Genomic DNA, 16,832 nt, shown 5'->3' with positions numbered 1-16,832 from the left:
CGAGACACACTGCTGCCTGTAGTATTCCTATAATATTCCTATAATATTTCTATGATCATTCAGTAGCATCTGTGCTGTTGAAAATACACTCCCAGACCAAGCCACCTCTGTAACAAAAATTTTAAGGGGAGACATGTCTACACATGGCTTTTACTATAGATGTTTGGTGTAACCTGTGAGTGGAGCAGGTAATGTGACTGAGGAAATTAACCAACACTGACCGCACCACACTCAACTGCTAGAGTTTCATAAGTCGAGGTTAAGTTTATACCATCAAAACTACGGTGTGTTTTAAAAAGTAAGCAAATAGATGCTTAATGTCCACATTTAGTGAAAGAATAGGCCTACACAAAATATGTATTTAGCCTAACAGCAGTTCTATTAAATTTAAATTATAATTGCAATTATAATAAATGTTTACCTATAGCCTTAAGCAGTATAGAAAGTAGGACAAGGAAATTTCTACATTGTTAAAGTATTTATCAACCAACTGTTGTCATCTTTGTTTATTAATTCTAATGTGTGACTGTTTACCTCTTGATGCAGTGTGTCTTGTTTTTGCATATGTTGTCATGACCTTGAAAACATGACCTTCACATCTCCAATAAGCAGTTTTTTCCTGTTTTTCCGTACAGTTTATATAGTAAATTTCACTATATAGCTCAAACAGTGTCAAACCACATGAACACTTTCAGAGTTATTACCAGTTTGAGTGAGAGGCCAGCTAGAGTTGGTGAAAACTTGCATAGTAAAACTACCGTGTTGGGGTTAGTTTAATCCCGCCCACCTCCTCCTCCTTTCAAACGGAACTGAATCTTTTTCTTCACATGGACTGAGTGTGGTAAGTTTCTCCCAATCACCTATTTAACAGGTATTTCGATATTTTAACAGAAACAATACATAAATATAACATTATTGTTTTTTCTCCTTACAATTTGTCTGTTTTTTTCTGAAAATATCCAATTCCAAATGGCTATCTGGCCAAATTAAGCTAATAGCTAGCTTAAATGTGCAGACTTAACATTAATTAACTAGCTAGCTAACTAATGTTGGCAAGTTGTGACACTTATACAATTTGTCTTCCTTTAGGGACGATAGTTTGGCATCTTTGTAGCTCTATCATGTGAGTCTCTTTTACTTTTAGTCATTTAAATATCACAGTGCAGATTTCCAACCTCATTTATAGCTGAAAAATGCTGCTATTTTGTATTCAGCCTCTACTACGTCAAATCTTTTTAGCAGTATTTGTGCTTATCATTTTACATTTAATTTCAATAATAACTCCTGTTCCTGTTTGTTTTTATTTGTGGTTGAGACTGAGCTAATTTGTCTTTCAATTTGTGTTCATGTTTTAATAATTAATCCCTTTCATGTTTCACATTATGATGAGGGAAGGGCTCCTGTGGTTTGCCTCCGCTTCTAAATGAATATAGGCCAAACACTTTTCTGTTTCCACATCGTTGCAAAGTTCTTTCTTTTCCTCCCCGATGTTGCGCTCGCTGCTTGCTCTCAGCGTGACCAATAACAGCCCCGAGGAGGCATTGCCATAATTCCCTGTAAATGACAACTAATGAAGATGGTATTTCCCCTTATTACTTTGTGTGTTTGAGGGGGCAGGGCTGCCAGTGGCACTTTGTTGATGCAAGCACATGTGTCACTTTCTATTATACTCACTGTTCTCCATCCATGGTTGGAGAACTGAGTGTTCCTCTTCTTTTTTTCCTCTCCTCAGCAACCTCAACGGTCAGGGATGAGGGCTCTCCTCTTTGGCTGTATCAAGCACACGCTCAATTAGCATCGCATGGTAGGTGAGAGCTGTTTTGAAAACATTTCTTATTACACCTTATCACTGGGGCACAGAGGGGGGGCCAACATGAAGCAAATTAGAGGGGTGAATGAGAGACGGAGAGCGAACGAAAGAGGGAGGGCTGGAGACATCAAAGTGTTCCCGCTCTATTTAAATTGAGCGATCTTGTGTGAAAGATCCCCACTACATAAAGATTAACCCCCATCCTCCCACCCACACACACAGGCAGCTAATATCACACACCCACATACCCTTGGATTTATGTGTCAAGGGTTAATAACTATGAGGATGAGGACACTTGGGGGGGTTCACGTGGGGTGTTCCTGCAAATGCACATGTGTGTGTGCATGTATAGGTATAATGTGTTCGTGTTTGTATGCATACATGGATGTATGAGTAGAGAAGGGGGGGGGAGTGAGGAGGAAAGAGACTGGCTGCACACAAGCAGGGAGGTAGAGATCACGCAGCAAGTGTGAGAGAGGCTCAGCTTCATCTCAAACCGACGGACTGACATGTTACAAATCCCACCAGCAGCAGCACTGAACAGACCTGCCAGCACTCCTCAGGAAGAGACTCAGAAAGACACACACACATACCAACACACACACACACAGCCACAGAAAGGCAGAGAGGCTGTGTGAGAGTTGTTGATCTGTTGCCTGTTTTCTACCAGTTTCATCATTTCCTTTAGTTAAATGCAAATTTTGGTCCTTTTTATTATATTGTAGAATGTGAGAAATTAGGATGTTGTATCTATATACTGTGTGTGTGTTTTTTTTATGTGTGTGTTCATGAGTTTTTTATTAGTTTCCTGTCGTTAAGTGTGTGTGAATATGTCTTTCTATCTGTTTGCGCCTGTTGTTCTTCACTATATGAAAGAGTGTGTGTGCATTCTGTGTCTTCCCCTGTGTGTGCTCCAAGTTGTCTTTCACTGTGTAAGTGTGTGTGTATGTGTGTGTGTGTGTGCCTGCTCAATCCCGCCCGGTGGATTAGTGACGTCGGTGGAGCTCACCCTCTCCCTCTGATAAGGGCGCGCGCCGCTGCCTCCCGCTCTCTGCTCCCCGCGCTCAATTTCAGATAGTGCTAATGGAATCTGTCCCGTGCGATTGTAATGCGAGCGAGACTCATTTTCCACGGAGCTTGGAGCTGTCAGCTTGGCAGGACTGTGTTGGGGGGGGAGGAGGAGGGGGGGTTGTAGAGTTCGGGGAGGAACGAAGAGAGGGTTGATGGGAGGACGGGGAAGGAGAGGATGATGAGGAGGGTGTGAGTGCGTGTGTTTCTGTGCCTTTCTGACAAGTGTTATGGTAGGCCTCCTCCCTCTTGTCAGGAAGCTGTAATGTAGCTTCCCACACATTGCCCATCATGTGCAGACCTGCACACACACACACACACACACACACACAAATACACACATACTTCCAGGTTTCTTGAGTAAATATTGGTGGTTTTGGCTTTTGTCACAGCAGAGGTTGAAAGGCTGTTTGATAAAAAGCCAATTCACCCACATTATATAAAAAACATGTTGTCTCACTTATCTCTAGTGGTATCTAACCATGCAGGTAGTTTTTTAACCGCTGAGGTTTTGCAATATCAGCACCAACTAGCAGTTTTTAAATGAAATGTTGAGATGGAATTTGATTTCCTGAATGCAAAACTTTGGCAGAAAAGACAAAGCTGACAAAATGTTGAGCTTGAACGTGCATTCTTGACTTTGGAAAGTCAGTTTGACAAATAATTCTTGTCAAATGCTTAACTTTTTTTCAGTTTCTGAAGCTTTCGGCCTCATTTTGTGGCCTTCATCGGTGGATGGAGTTTTCTCAGTTGACGTTGGGGAAAAGAAAGCTCCAGAAACCTCGAGATGAGAATTTTTTTGTCAAAAAACTGACAAAGGGTTGTTATTATCATTATTTTGTTGGTAAACTCCCTAATACAGCAGACATTTTTGATAAATCATAGTAGGAAAAACACAGGTGCTACTAATAACATTAATGATGACTGTTCTGTTCAAGTGTCTCAGTGAGTCATGACGACACAGAGCTTTACATGAACAATACCAGAATCCTGAAACTGAAGCAGCTAAATGTAATTCAGCCATTGTCAATTTTATTATTTACAGCTGTGCTTTTCCTTCTGTTACATGTCAAAATGTCCTCTGTGAAAAAAACCTATAACTCAGGAAGAAAATGATAATATATCAACTGCAGATGATGTATTTACTGCATATAATTTATTTTAACCAAAACTGATTATCGAATCGCCTGCTTATAATAGCCTATATAAAAATGTTGAATGCATAAAGTAATCATTTTTTGCATATATTGTAATAAGTTTTATTAAATTTTGTGATTTTTATTACATTATTATTAGTTTTGGTGGCAATGTTTTCAAAGAAAAATGCAAAAACTTAACTCACATTGTAATAAGAAGTCAAATTAAATGATAAAGAGGATTTTAAGTGTTTAAGTAAAATAGGTGGCCCACCACGGCAAAGACATGAGTTCACTTCCTGTCCTCAGAGCCTCCAGCATTGTAACCGGTACAACTGGCACTGTCGGGGGGCAGGAAGCCAGTGCAGGATGTCGCTGGGGTTTTCTTTTGCACTTCCACTCGGTGGGGGAAGAGGTCTAGGTGTGTAATTGAGAATTTCAGTGTGGATTAAGTGTGGATTATTTTTGGCTTGTGGTTTGACATTATCAGCAGGTATTACATGATCAGTTTCAGCAGTTGTATTTTTAGATGCATTTTGGAGGGAATATACAAACTGTATATTCTGTCCCACCATCTCTGTGCATGTCTGTGTGTTAGAAGTCCTGTGTTGGTTATGTGCCTGTATTAGGAGGTAGTTATGTTTTGAAGAGCAGCCTGCAGGTGGCAGTGTTTGCATGATAAACAATCTGGGAGCGTCTCTGCTGACCAACAGACCAGTTCATCTCCCTCAACTTTGTTCTGCGCTCCACTTTGTTCTATTCTTGCATTTGTACTCATCCAATCACTTCTTCATTGTTCTACTGTATATTTATTTATTTATTCATACACATTACCTGCTTACAGTTATATTTCAGCTCCACTCACACATCTTTCTTTAGTAGAGCTGAAGTTGAGCCTGATGCACTTTTTCAAAGCGTCTGAAAGAGAGGGGGAAAGCCTGAAACTAATTTCTAGTAACCCTGGGCACAAACAGGTTTTTTTTCAGAGCAATTAAGTGAGAAATTTAGTCCAACTCTACACAAGGCCAGGGCGTTCAGTCAGCTCAGCGCAGACATGTCACTCTCTTACTGTCCCAGTCTCTGCCCATTCAGTGCAGTTCAGTTCAGGGGAGGGGAAGGGAAAATACCAATTTGGCAGCGTTACAGGGATTACAGTGGTGGTGGGCATCTTTAATCTGGAACAGACTGTTGCATTTGTCTCCACTTAAAACATCATCATCAGTCCTGCCCCGTCTATTGGCCTGTCACCCCCCATCCCATCCTGTTAAAAAAAAAAAAAGACAAGTAAAAAAACACGAAACACTGCTGGAGCTGATTAGACTCTTTAAAATAAATAAATAAAATAAATAAACTGCAACCTAAATCTCACAGCCAGGGTTTTACGCAGCCAGAGCCCCCATTACTAGTAGTCTACCCCCTGGGAAGAGTTTAGTGTCAACAGACCCTCCTGCTGCAGGGGTGGAGGAGGGTCTCCATCACGGACATTAAATGAAATGTCTATACCACATCAGGGAGTGGTTTAGAGTGTTTTGGTATAAACAAATAATGTGTTAGAGAAGCCTGTGCAGTTTCCTCTAATGCAACTAAAGAAAACTGCAAGTGAAAGAGGCAGCAAGTGGAAAAGAACCTCTAACGGCCTCAAATCCAACATTATACAGAGAGTGTGCGGTGCTTGTGCGTACACACAAACAGGGTCGCACACATGCAAAAGAGCATATGCTTAATCACCACTGGAGTTTCCCAGGAAATAAAAAAGCCTCGGTGGATTAAATCCTTCGAGCTGAACATTACAGAAGTGCAGAGTTCAGCTCTTACAGGGAAAAAAAAAGGCAAATCATTATCTTCCAGAGAGAGAGAGAGAGAGAGAGAGAGAGAGGAAGAATCAGAGGTTGAAGGCGGCAGACTGTGATACTGAAGAAGAAAGGCGTCACGTTGAGAGGAAGACAGACTGATAAAAGAACGAAGCCATCGGCAGAGGAAGAGAGAAAGGGCCCCACAAATTGGCAAAGGGAAGTCAGGGTCTCTCTGCTTTGCATTTCATTTACATGGCTGGCCGTATCGACCAATCGGATTGGGAGCGGAGCCCGTGGCTTAGGAAGGCGAATAAAGACTCCAAATGCCTTCACTGCTCTCATCCCTCTCTCTCATAATACCCTGTCTGCCCTTCTTTTCTCTCGCTCCCTCTCTTTTCTCTCCTCACTGTCATAATACCCTTTCTTTCCCCATTCTCTCCTCTCTGGCGTGGTACTATAAGTAGACCCTGTCCGATGTGATAGTGGGATGAGGAGAGGGGAGAGAGGGAGAGGAGAGGTGAGGATGTGGAGGAGGAGGAGGAGGAGGAGGGTGGTTGCAGGGATGACTTTTGTTACCACCCGCTGAAAGTAAAAAAAAAAAAAAAAGCAAGATTGTGCATGTGTGTGTTTGCGTTTGTGGGTATTTATGGGCGCATGTACACACATGTAGTGTTTGTTTTTTTTCAGATATAAACCAGACGCAAACACAAGCACTGTCATCCTGATGTTTTTCGTTATTTTTGATGTTGTTTGGAGAGGTGGGGGTCCCGTGGTGCTCACCTGCATGACACACACAATGTAACACCAGCGGAGCATTTTGTTAACCTGACAAATCCGTTGATACAGAACACGCACATGCTCATAGAAGACATAATACATGGTAATTAAATTTATAAATGCTCTATAATCAAGGAGAATAATGTCTGTGTAATTACATATTACACATAGTACATGATAATTAACACTGATCACTATCATGTGACTTTTTTGATGTACAATCGATGGCGCATTTCCTCAGTGGAAATCATTAGTACACACACACACACACACACCTTATACACTTACACTTGAATTCATTTGAATAATGGCATGTAGACAGACGCATTTGAAAAACCCATGAATGACCCCAGGCGTTTCTCACAGGAGACATGCAGCCACTTAACGCTTAAGCACACACAAACACACACACACACACACACACACATCTCGAGGGTATAATTTCGTGCCATATTATGAGTCTACAAGTTTACCTTCCATCCGTGCAAAAAGAGAGGCCTCCATCCGTGAGTGAAAAGGAAGTTTTAGAAAGAGAGAGGTGGAGGATGAGACAGGAACTTATTCCCTTCTGTCATAGCTAATAACGATATCCAACACATTAGTGCAACTTATTTAGATCTTCTCTTTGTGCAGTGACGGTATTGTGATCTTTAACTTAAGTTAAAGTAGCAATATCTAAATGTAAAAATATCCTTTATTGCCTGTAAAAGTCTTTATTCATAATTTTACTAGTAGAAGTGCAAATGTGTTAGTTTAAAAATATGCTTAAAATATCATAGGTAAAAGCAGAATAACCAATGTCAGTGTTATATTAGATTATTGGATAATTATTACTGATGCATCAGTGTGTAAGTAGCATTTAAGGTTCTTGCTGTTTGAGCAGAGCTTCTGCTTCCCATCTTCATTTCCTTGTGTGAAAATCAAATATGTGCACATGACATTGAAAAGGAGAAAGAAAATGTAATACATTTACACATTCTCGCAGTTTAGGTGAAAACATTCTCAACATAGAGTTTAAAGAAAAAAATAAATAGAAAACTGAGAAATTAAACAGGAAATGTAAGGAAAAAAAGAGTAAGAGTGAGGAGTGGGAGCTGTGGATGTGGGAAATGAAAAAATAGTGAGAACTAGAATAGTGAGTTCTCGTACTATGCGTCATATTTTATAAGCTGATCACATGTTCTGTATGTAATATCTTGATCTTAAAAGTACATACAGCTGTCAGATAAATGCAGTTTAGTACAATATTACCTATTATTATTTAGAGGAGTGGAAGAATAAAGTAGCATGAAGTGGAAATACTCAGGAAAGTACTTCAACATTGTACCTGTAGTTACTTTTTACCAGTGACTTTCTGATGATAATACTAATAATAATCCATCCACATACAGTTTTATTAAGCAGTGTAACTCAGGGGAACTTCAGTGGCTGCAGGTGTGAAGAGCGTCATCAATAGAGCACGACATAAAAAAATCATCTCATCTCATCTCTTCAGTCATCTTCATCACTGCCACTTCCCTCCATGTTGAAGTTAATCTGTGGTAACACCTCACTTGTCACCATCATTCAATCATTCATTCCCTACATCATCCTCATTGTTCTTTTCCCTGCCCAAACACACACACACACACACACACACACACACACACACTCACATTACCCTTCATTGCCGTTAATCATCAATAACAATACTTTATTTGTCAGGGAGGAATGTTTACAATGGGATCCCCCACCCCCCAGGCGTGAGCCCCTCCCCCGACACCGCAGTGTATCAGTGTGCCACCAATTACTGAGCGCAAACTGAATGAGGTCATAACGGGATGGGGTCATTAGCAAAACAAACCCGCCGACCCCGTGGGGCAAAAGGAGGCAAGGAAGAGGGGGAAGACTGGTAGAAGATACCCCCCCCATCCATCCATCCATCCCACCATGACTCACTTTACACACACACAAGGCACCTGAAGGCCTCTTACTCTTCACCATCACCCAAAAAGTGTTAAAAGGTCAAATGTTTTAAAATGTCCTTAAACATTTGCAGTTCTAGTAGGTCATATGTGGCTGTACATCAGGATCTTGGCACCCTTTTACATCAGCATACAGTCACTTCTCTCATAGGTTCAATATATAATGTGATTAAATGACACTGTAGCTGCATGTTGTTGCCTCATTACATCATTCACACAACAACAAATGTTACAGCGATGACTGTAAAAATTTACATGCAAGCAACTGATGGCTACTCTCAAGAATATGTATGAATTTTCTAACAATGTCCTCCTTTGCTCCACAAGTCCCCACTCTGGTCATCATTGACATTGACAACACTCATTTATTAATTAATCTAGCTATTCTTCAGAAATTACACCAATAACTAACATCCTTACTAAGTCATACAACTACAATCTACTTGTGATTCAAGATGTTGGAAAATGATGCTTGTGTTCAGTGTTTGCTGGTTAAAATGTAATTTACCTTTATTATTATGTGAATTGATTTCATCATTATTTATTTCTATAAACTTATATTTAAAGGGACACTCCAGTGATTTTTGCACTTGCATTACGGTTGGGGGATTGTGAGATGCAGATTTTTAAAAAATAAGGGTCAAAATTGGTGCAGTAGTGGTTGAGATATCCTGACTTTTAGTCCCTAAAAGCCACAGAACACATACAACTGTCTCTACATGCTGTGTAGTGCTACCCATGACTAGTAGAGTAGACTAGAACGGCATGTAAAATTGTTTGAATGACCATTTAAATTCTTGTGTACAGGGCAGTAGGTTTTCCCGTATGGTGAGTAAGCCCATAATGAACTCACTCCAACAACCGAGCCTATGACTGTTGATGCTTCATTGAGTCCCTGAGTCACTGTTCTTCACAGGACTTTGTGTAGAGAAAAGCCCATTGAGTCATGTTTGGATGGACTCTTGTCCTTTAAATAACACACAAGGGCTGCCAGTAATGCGTCTGTCACTTGGGTTTCCGTGAATGTGAGTTTCTGTTTATTGTGTTTATGTCGTCCACGCTGTTGTTGTTAACGGCAGCGTTCCTGTTTTGTGGACCTTCGGTGGTCGCGGGATCGCGTGTTGGTTTCTATGTGAATGACGTCACAGTGTTTTTATGTTTGAAAAGTAGGACAGCAGATCTGTTGCGGGACACAGTGAATCATGCATCGCAAAACACCTCCCTGGGCAGCTCACACACACACACACACACACACATATACACACATGTAAAAACTAACTGAAACAATCATGTGAACGTTTTTTCTCTTTAAGCCTTCCTCAATAAACATACAGAAATGAATCCATAACTCAAAATTTCAACTCCTGCACCTAAAAGCATCAGTCAACAAAAGCATGAATAGCATCTGTCATGTCGTGCACAACGTCCAGAGCCATTATTTCCCAAACTATGAAAATATTGAAGATGCTAAAAGCGATTAGTGGTGAGACTGTCCGGTGTGTGTGTGTGTCCTTTGTTGGCCGAGGGCATATTTGTGTTTGTGTATCTCCATTGTGACGCGTGTAATCCGCATGCTCTCTAATCCCAGAGCAGGTGGCCAGGCGTGTGGCGGCTGTGGGGGTGCAGGGAGGGCACACGCCTCCTGCTCCCCTAAACACACACACGCACACACACACTCGCACACATATGATTGATCCACAAACGCATCAAGGCTTGCTCCGCACTCTACGCTTTATATTACCACAGGAGGAGAGGAGACACACATAGAGACACACACCTGCACTCGTTCACACACACCTAACGCCCATACATACACACATACACACGCGCCGGGGGTACCAGACTTGTTACAGGAGAAAGATCGCCGCAGGGAAGCACGTACCAGCATTTCCAGTCCACCCCTCCCCGGCCACCTCCTCCCTGCGTGCGTCCACAACAGACACACTCGCCTCCAGGAGCTCACTTAACAGGTGGGCAGAGACAAGGCGGGGCGGGGAGAGAGGCATCTGTCAACAAACTCTGCATCCATCCTCCTCTACTGCACTACCTCTCCATCTGCCCAGAGAGACACACATAGAATGACGAGAAAGCTAAATAAAGCGATGGAAACTAGGAAACTGTAATCATGAGGCCTGTCATGTAGCTCACCAGCTGTAGTTCGGATTCCTCTTCATAAATCACGTCCTGCTTGTCTCTAAACGTGGCAGAGATGAACATAAATAGAGTTGTATGTGGTTTTGTATGATTTTCTATACTGTAACGTTGTCTGAGAAGCAAGAGGAGGCCCCTTGACCTTTGACCTCTGTATTGTATCAGGAGTACAGGATAGGTTTGACAGTTGAGGTCACTGCGTGTCTAACATGTTGTCCACTCAGTGTGCTGTCGGCACTGATTTGACCTTATTTTAAGGTAGTCTTGCAGTTATTTGTATAAAAAAAAGACGAACAAAATTTTTGGAATGATGGTTCAAGTCTGTTCAAGTCATTTCCTGTCGTCTCTCTACTGTCACATCTCTAATAAAGGCGTAAAATACCACAATGAATACTTACAAAAACAATATTTGTATGATAACCACAAAAATTGTCATGACACCTGTTTGCTTCAGCTTTTGGTCTGTTTTTATGGGTTAAACTTAGTGTAAATTATTTCAAATTATTTGAGTGTGAAAGTTCATGCTTGACATTTGAAACAGTAGTTCGTCAAAAGAAATCTCCACTCGATAATGAACATGTCCCTTTCTCCGTTACAGTCTGCTGAGGATGACCATGGGATGCAGTTAAAAGCTCAAGAAAAAGCTAGTAAGTTGACCTTGAGTTAAGATTGCTTTTCATCAAATATTTCACATAATGTATTGTAAAATATAAAATCCAACCAAACTATATATTTTTTAGTAGCCAACAATCACCTTCATCCTTCATAGAGAACACCAGTCATAGTCAGCTCGAATTCATTTCCGTTACTATGGATTCCAAGTTTTTACGATGCAAAATAAGCATCAAAACGTCCGTAAAACATCTCAAAACCATCCTGCAGCATAATCCACTTCACTAATGTCCATTTGTATGTTGATATTTTTGCCACTATATGGCCAAATACACTATGTCCACTGGTAGCTCACATGATTATCTGTTTACATGACTAACATACTGTAAACAAACATAATCACTGTCACTTTAAGGTAGAGTTACATATTTGTAGTTCATACTATACATGTTCGTATAAATAGAGGGCAGTTCTTTTTGGTTATGTAAGTACAAATATCCCCCATGAACAGAATTAATGGTATGTAGAAGTCATCGCTCACATTTGGGATTTTAGTTTTCAAAGTTATAGGCAAGTGTAGCACCTGCTTTACGTTTCAGATTTAATATTTACAGCAACAAGCTTCAGTCAGTCGGTGTTTACTTCCTTGGTGCCTGTGTTACAGCAAAAGACCGACAGCCTCTGAACAACCGGTTCAGATCACACTTTGCTGAATAAACTGGCAACAACCACTGTGCGGGTGTGATTTCATAATGATTTAACTGTTTCCGTAGCTGCCTACAACATCGCCTCCTCCTCGTCCTATAGTTTCCTCGACAAAACGTCACTCAGCAAAACATCTGTTTGTGTCAAATGCTTTCAGCGTCGCATCAAGCTTATGGATGTAAATTTGGCCATTAAATGCATGTAATCTGTTATTATAACATCTCCCTTTTGCTCTTATAAGGAGATTTATGATTTTTTTTTTCCCCCCCACTGCTAATGGTCTGTTCTCATAAGGACTGGAGTGCTTTGTTGGCTGAATGTCCACTGTCGACATAATCCAAGTTTGTATTGGTTCTGAAGCTAAATGGATGCTTCTGAGGAAAAAAAAAGAAACATTAACTAGGCATTAACTTTATGTGAAGCAATAATTCTCTAATGGCAATTCGTTTTTCTCTTTTACATATGCTGGATTTCCTTTAACCCTGTAATCAGCTTTTTGCTTTATGTCTGTATGTGTGTGTGTATTTATATATATGTGTTTGTGTGTGTTTTTACACTGCTGTATTTCATTGAATGACAATATCTCAGCAATATATTTTGGTTCACTTCTGTAGCTCCAGGCATACGGTAGAGAATTCAAACTCAAATCCCAGCACCACTCATTTAGTTTAATATTTCACTAATGTTTTCTTTGTAAGAGGTTTGCCTACATTCGTAACAGGCTAATGTCTTGAAAATCAGTTAATTCTGCATGAATTGAGTTATTATTGGGTGAGATTAATGTACAGATTATGATACAAATCAGATTTCTATGATTTCAGAGCAGGCCTGTGCTCATCCTGAAATCTTTAAAGGGTTTTTTTTTTTTTTTTTGCCCGCAGAGTTCTTCCACTCAAAAAGATGACTAAGAGAAATCAAACAGCATTTAATTGATTTAAAGAGGATGAAACATTTCACCCTGTGGCCTTCGTCATGATATGATCTTCAGTTGCTCACGGAAAAAAGCTATAAATTTATGTTGCTGATCATTTTATCTTGTATTAACAATTGCCTTTGTGTTTGTTCGAGGCAGAGTGTCACTTTCATCACATGGAAATTAAAAAACATGTAGCATGCCATGATTTTAATGCAAAAATAGCATCAACAGAAGGTGAAAGCAGCCATTATTATTGGAGCAGCACTCAGGAGGTCCAGTTTGTAAACATTTTCTGCAGCAATTTCCGCCATAAATTGGAAGAAAGCCAAATAAACCTTGTAATACACCCGCTGCACAGGCACACGATCCAGATTTTATGCACAATAACACCAAACTCTCCATGTAGACAAAATCTGGCTCAGTCAACAGCCTTTTATACCCAATACACTGGCAATTAATTGCAATTTCATGTTCACGTGTTTATGTTATATCCAAAAAAAAAGTAGTGCATTTGCTCACAGTTTCATATGAACTGTGGTCCACTTTTTTTTACAGCTCTGTGACTCCTACTTTGTTGCACATTAATCAACATTTAGGCCAGAATAAGGACAGTGTAAATGAAAGTCAATTTAACATGATTTCAGCTGCACCTACTTTAAAGTCAACCCCTAGTAGAGCGTTTGGAGCAATTAAAAGAACATTCTGCGTTGCTTTAAGTCCCATTTAAAACCCTCACATGGCAACATTTACTGTGTGCATCGAGTTTAATCTCATCAAATTGTGTAATCCATGAGATGAAATCACTCTAAACATTACACGGCTTAACACGGATGGAGAGGGTCACAAAGTGTTAACGCCATGTACTTCTAACCATTTAACGTATTCCTCAACCGCCAGTCTGACAGGAGTACAGAAACACTATTGTTTCATTCATTTAAATGAGATTCCATGACTGTTGTTGTCGCAGATGAATTATGTATGTGTTGGTGTGCTGATATGTGATAGACATTGCCTCCCTGGGAATGTAGGACACATACTTATGCATAACAATAGTCTTCAGTTATATTCTCACCGACAAATTTTGCCGTTTATCTGTTATGTTCTGTTTTTTCATAAAAGAAACTCTATTTTGTTTATCTGCTGCTTATTTTATGCAACTGCTGTTGAAAAAAAATCAGGTCCATATATCCCACTTTACCAAACGGTTACTGTTGCCCCAATACTTTCACTAATCCTTATTTCCTAAAACACAAAGTCATATGCCTTTCAGTGACATAGTGCAGCTGATAATAACATAACCTATTTAAAATCACCGTGATAGGCTTGTTTCAACGGTTCAAATCATGAATTGTTCATGATAAACATATCTTGATGTTTTGTGTCATGCCTTTCTTCTTCTCCAGACAATAATTGACATTTTGGTCTGTTCCCACTAAGCCTGATGTATTAGTCTGACTCAAAAAAAAAAAAAAAAAAAAGATCACTGTCCATAAATGTTCTGGTTTACTTAGGATTAAACAAATGAAGGAGCTATAATAATTAGGGATGCATCAAAATTTTGTTTAGAAGGCAAGCAACAAATATTACACAGCAGGTTATCACCAATAAAGAGCATTTTTTACTTCAAATGCTGGTGCAAAACAGATTCTCTGTGATTACACAAAGGCTTTTAAGCTTTAGTTACTTATTTGATAGTTGTGTTAATCGAGGTATTCCTGAGTGGATTTTTCTTTCAAGAGATTTCATCCTCTTTATGCCTCTTTTACAATAAAATCTTAATTCAACCCCTCTGTTTTTTTTATAACTTCATTTATGTCTTTTTAAAATCATGTTGTTTGTACTTTAATAATCCTAATGAGCAATTTCAGTGTTACAGCAACAAGGTCACATAAATCCTGAAGCAAATGAGGCAGCAAAATACAATAAAAAGTCATAAACAATAACATGAAATAAATAAATAAAAACCTAAATGAACCAAATAATCTTATTGAATACACAGTACAATGGTAATGCCCAGTAATATACTGCAATACAGTATGTTATTAGGCAATAAAGACTTATTTAAGATTTATTACAAGGCTGCCAATGTTTTAGAAAAAAATGTCATTTAATTATTTGATTATTTTACCATGTTTGATTATAGGCTATAATTTGACACACAGCTTTAGTGTATTTTGACCAAAAAAAATGTTGATTCTGACACATTTTTGGGTATCCTAACTTCTCGTGTCACATTATTGTCAGCACTTAAACAGTAAAGAAAGCCTATTGTAGTTTTAAATAACGAGTCCTTCGCCGCTGTGAAGCAGGATGGAGAAGCCCCTCCGGCGTTGGATCCCCTCTCCGCCGGCGGGGAAACCTGGACTGGAAATCCCGGGCCACGGTGAAGTGGAGCCGCTTGGGAAAGCCCTGCCTCAGGGCGACGGTGGTCGACAAAATGTGCGGTCGCCTCGGCCAAGAAGAGGCTTCCGAGGCTCTTTTTTATTGTTTAACATCCTCAAATGAGATGAGAGGATTAATGAAGCGCGTCTGCCGGACCCATATGTCCCCTTTAGTGCCGCTTGTGCTTAATTAAAACCGAATGGATACTCGAGGGCCCCGGTCCTCCTGCTGCAGAGGGACTGACTTACTGCTTATTGAACCTGTTGAAGCTTTGAATATGATACTTGGATCAAGAAAGAAATATATTTAGAGGACTATTGTGAAAAAATCCTATATCATCTATATGATTTTCAATCATAGACCTTAAGAAAAACATAATGTAAGAGCTCTAATCTTCATAGATTTTACTGTTTTATTCATCTATACATCATTGGATGGGACTGATTTCCTCCCATAAAGCTGATTATGACTCATTATTCTATATGAATTATTAAAATTTCTTTTACCTGCACATCATTTTTACAACTGTTTTAATGTCTTTTCTTGGTTAATATTTTAAATTTCTATGTGATTAGACTTGTGCCAACTTCAAATCCTTACGTAACTGATTTTAAAGCTTTATCCAGTAACAATAAAAACAGCAATATGACATTAATAGTTGGCCGCTCTTTAATTGTGTGTGTCATTTGGTGCTAATTGTGGGTCAAATGGACAACAAAGCCCCCTTCAAAAGTCACCGCGGTTATAAGAAGCCTCTCCTGTCACATCCTAATTAGACGGATAGCACGAGCCTTCTTCTGCTTTAATCCACGCACGAGCCTCTGGACCTGCGCAGGCTCGTATCTCTCTTCCTAAAAACCCCTCAGCATGTCCCGGTTTATGTCCGCAATACACAAATCCAAATGTCATATCCCTGCAACAGATGCCTGGATGTGATACTGATGATTTGATAGATACAGTGAATCTTTTATCAGTTTTATTAACAATAATGTGAGTTTGGATATAATGTTGATATTAGATTCTCAATATACTTTGTTTGAACTCAGTCACTCACCTATTAGTGATGATGTTGTCTTAAATAATCTCCACTTATTGTTGCTTTTCTGAAATGTTTTGCCTTTTTTTTGTGGCAGTTTCCCAAAATGAATTTATTTACTATACGAGTCACGAGAGAGTGTGACAGTTTAACGTCCACTACTCTGCAGTTTGTCTACTTTTCCTTTTTTGTATAAGTTGTCTTTAAAGTCATGTTTGCCTCAGAGCTCATTCACATCTCTCCGTGTGAACTGGCCAGCGGTGAACCAGAACCAAAGAGCAGCCGTCAATAAAAATGTTGGATTATCCTCTTTATGAGACGGGATTAACATAACTCTCTCCCATAATTCACATTCCTGCCGGCCCAGGCAGTTGTGACAGAAATCGTGGACTTTATAGGCTGTAATGTAGCAGTAGATATAATATTACATTTTGTTGATCATCTAAGGTCAAATAATTGATATTTTCCTGCAAAAGATCAAA

The 16,832-nt window shown here is 39.6% G+C and overlaps 1 long non-coding RNA gene across 3 annotated transcripts in view; it reads left to right on the top strand.

Annotated features, from left to right (window-relative positions):
- Positions 1-714: 714 nt before the first annotated feature.
- The window catches only part of LOC137169017 (uncharacterized), a 35,170-nt gene continuing 19,052 nt past the window's right edge, over positions 715-16,832 (top strand). The window contains exons 1-4 of one of the 3 annotated variants that reach the window (XR_010924377.1): positions 735-841; positions 1,733-1,804; positions 11,298-11,346; positions 12,898-15,969. This is a non-coding gene — a long non-coding RNA (uncharacterized lncRNA). Of the gene's footprint in view, positions 842-1,732; positions 1,805-11,297; positions 11,347-12,897; positions 15,970-16,832 lie in introns of those variants that run through there. The other 2 variants (XR_010924380.1, XR_010924379.1) reach the window with 2 other exon arrangements.

This window comes from Thunnus thynnus, chromosome 18 (assembly GCF_963924715.1).
Source record: "Thunnus thynnus chromosome 18, fThuThy2.1, whole genome shotgun sequence".
NCBI lineage: Eukaryota > Metazoa > Chordata > Actinopteri > Scombriformes > Scombridae > Thunnus > Thunnus thynnus.
Note: the sequence above shows the minus strand (reverse complement) of the source record. Positions and strands in the feature narration are given on the sequence as shown.